Raw genomic sequence first — 3,745 nt, forward strand, 5'->3', positions numbered from 1 at the left:
AGTCATGGCTTATTTGCACTATTAATGGTTTTATTAATGAATACTTTATCTAAACGAAAATGGAGAATTCTTTGTTGGAATGTGAGAGGTATTAATGCTGACAATAGGCAGAGACAAGTGAGATCAAAGATAGAGGAAAGTGAATGTGATATTATCTGTTTGCAAGAAACAAAATGTGAGAGCTTTGATTGGAAAACTATTCGGAAATTCTGTCCAAAACGTTTTGATTGCTTTGTTTGTGCTCCTTCAGTGGGTGCCTCAGGGGGGATTTTAGTGCTCTGGAACTCAGCCAGTTTTTCAGGGGTTTTGTTACAAACAGAAAAGTATGGCATTGTTGTACAGTTCACCTCTATGCACAACAATGAAGTTTGGACCATGGGTTGTGTATATGGACCCTGTCAGGGTGTGGAGAGGGATAATTTTGTGTCCTGGCTATATAATTTACACATTCCTACTGAAGCAAATTGGTTGCTGTTGGGAGATTTCAACTTTATGAGGTCACATGATAACGAAATAAGCCTGGTGGTGATATTAATGACATGTTTTTGTTTAATGAAATCATTGGTCATCTTGGGTTGCTTGAAATTCCAATCAAAGGTCGAGCTTACACATGGTCAAACATGCAAAAGGATCCATTACTTGAGCAATTGGATTGGTTCCTTACCAGTGCTAATTGGATTTCCTCATACCCAAACACTATGGTGATTCCTCTTGCCAAGAATGGGTCTGATCATGTTCCCTGTGTTGTGAACATTGACACAAATATTCCGAAAGCAAGAATCTTTAGATTTGATAATTATTGGGTGGATATGCCTGGTTTCTTGGAATGTGTAAATAGTGCTTGGGCAAAGGAATCTTGTAAAAAGTACAGTTCAGCTAGAATGGCTGACAAGCTTAAGATGTTAAGATATGAACTGAAAAAGTGGCATGTGAGCTTGGCCAAGTTAAAAGGTCTGATTCAAAAATGTAATGAAGTGATCTTGGCTCTGGATACATTGGAAGAGTGGAGGCCTCTTTACAGAGTGGAATTTAATTTTAGAAGTATTGTCAAGTTACATCTGGATGAGTTGCTTTTGGCTGAGTGCAATTACTGGAAAAAAAGATGCACTATTAGATGGATCAAACAAGGTGAAGACAACACAAAATTCTTTCATGCAATGGCAACTGAGAGATATAGAAGAAATACCATTGCTATGTTGATTAATGAAGAGGGGGATGAGATAAATGATCATGACACAATGGTCGGTATGCTCTGGATCGAATATAAGAATAGAATGGGATGTTCCCAAGGTATCTCTATGCAGTTTGATCTTGGGAGACTCTTGCAGAGGAGAGATGATTTGGAGGAACTTACTAAACCCTTTGAGCAAAAGGAGATGGATGAGGTCATTAAGGAGATGCCAGTGGATAGGGCCCCTGGACCAGATGGTTTCAATGGGTTGTTTCTGAAGAGATTTTGGCACATAGTGAAGGAAGATTTTTATAAGTTGGCAGCAGATTTTCATGATGAATCAATTCAATTGGCAAATATTAATGGCTCATACATTACTTTAGTGCCAAAGAAGCAGGTGTCTGTCAGAGTTAATGATTTTCGTCCCATTTCTTTGACAAATGTGTGTGTTAAATTCTTGACAAAATTGGCTGCAAATCGATTGCAAGGGAGGATCTTAGATTGCATTCATAAAAATCAGTATGGTTTCTTAAGAAACAGATCTATCCAGGATTGCTTAGCATGGTCCTTTGAATATCTTTACCTTTGTCAGATCTCAAAACGACCAATAGTCATCTTGAAGCTAGATTTTGCAAAAGCTTTTGATACAATAGAGCATGAGGCTATTTTGAAAGTGATGGAATTCAAGGGTTTTAATAAGAAGTGGATCAATTGGGCCAAAGCTATCATATCATCAGGTACCTCTTCCATTTTGCTGAATGGAATACCAGGGAAGCAATTCCAATGCAAACGTGGAGTTAGACAAGGTGATCCAATATCACCTTTGTTTTATATTTTTGGGTCAGATTTGCTACAGTCTGCAGTGAATGATATGGTGTTACAAGGTACTCTTGCCAGACCCATTGAAACAAGTGATGAGGACTTTCCTATAGTGCAATATGCAGATGATACTTTATTAATACTGCCTGCGAATGAGGGGCAGCTGTTGGCACTTAAGGAAACTCTGCAGAAATTTTCAGCATCCACTGGTTTAAAGATTAATTATGAAAAATCATATATGCTACCTATTAATGTGTCTGATGATAGGATTCAGCATTTGTCTAGATCGTTTGGTTGTCAGGTAGGCAAAATGCCTTTTACATATCTGGGTCTACCTTTGGGGACAACAAAGCCAACAATTACGGAATTATCACCTCTGGTATGTAGGCTTGAAAGGAAACTCGATCGCTAGTTCTAGTTTTCTTTCCCAAGGTGCTAGATTGCAGCTGATAAATTCTGCTTTGGCATCTATGCCATCGCATTTCCTCTCGTTCTTTACAACCGCCAGTTGGGCTGACTAAGCAGTTGGACGGAATTCTAAGACAATGCCTATGGAGAGATAAGGATGGTGAGCCCAAACGATCACCGGCAGCTTGGGATATGATCTGTAAGCCTAAGCTCAAAGGAGGGTTGGGGATAGTGGATTTCCGGAAGCGGAATGCAGCTCTGCCGATCAAGTTTCTTGACAAATTTTACAATAAGCGGGATCTCGCCATGGGTAAATTTAATTTGGGAAGCCTACTATCAAGGGAAAGTGCCACATGCAGAACACATTTGTGGTTCTTTTTGGTGGAAGGATGTCATAAAGCAGGTGGATAATTTTAGAGGTGTGGCTAAGGTGCAACATGGAAGAGGAGATACTTTATTATTTTGGTCTGATAACTGGGACATACAGAGTTCTTCTCAGCCTATGTGTGCAAGATTTCCCAGATTATTTTCTTTTGTGGTCAATGAAAATTGTTCAGTGGCTCAAGTTTATCAAGCTCAGGAGATGGGGAATCTATTCCATAGGCCTTTATCAATTCAAGCATACCAGGAGCTAGTGTAGTTACAAGTTATTATGCAGAGTAATCCATTATCTGAAAGCAAAGATGTTTGGCAGTATTGTTGGGGGGAGAAGTATTCAGCTAGAAGTTTTTATGCACACATACATTCTCACATTCAAGTTCCTAGGATATATAAGTGGCTATGGAAATCATGTTGTATCATGAAGACAAAGGTGTTTGCGTGGTTATTGCTTTCAGATAGATTAAATACAAGAGATCTTTTAAAGCGAAGACATTGGAAGGTGACTGAAGATACACACTGTGTTTTATGTCCAGGGAGGACTTATGAGGATCGAATTCATTTATTCTTTGAGTGTAACTTCAGTGTGAGAATCTGGAACTATCTACAGATAGAATGGAAGCCACATGATTATTTGCAAGAGGTGTTGGATCAGGCTAGAAGGAGTTTTGGACGGCCTTTCTTTATGGAAGTTCTGATGACTGCATGTTGGAACATATGGATCCTTAGAAATGGGAAAATCTTTAGAAATGAGAAGTGTTCTTTCACTAAGTGGAGAAGCAAATTTATCCAGGATATAACTCTTCTGCAGTATAGAACTAAAGCTAAACATAGGGATAGTCTGCTTGCTTGGATTAAGTCTCTGCCTTAGAGACATTGTGTCTTTAACTTCTGGTTTGTACATATTGTAAACTTTTCTCTCTTTCTTTGAATAAATAAATTTTGCTGTGGGGCTTTGCCTCACAGTCC

This window comes from Lolium rigidum, chromosome 7, assembly GCF_022539505.1.
Source record: "Lolium rigidum isolate FL_2022 chromosome 7, APGP_CSIRO_Lrig_0.1, whole genome shotgun sequence".
Taxonomy (NCBI): Eukaryota; Viridiplantae; Streptophyta; class Magnoliopsida; order Poales; family Poaceae; genus Lolium; species Lolium rigidum.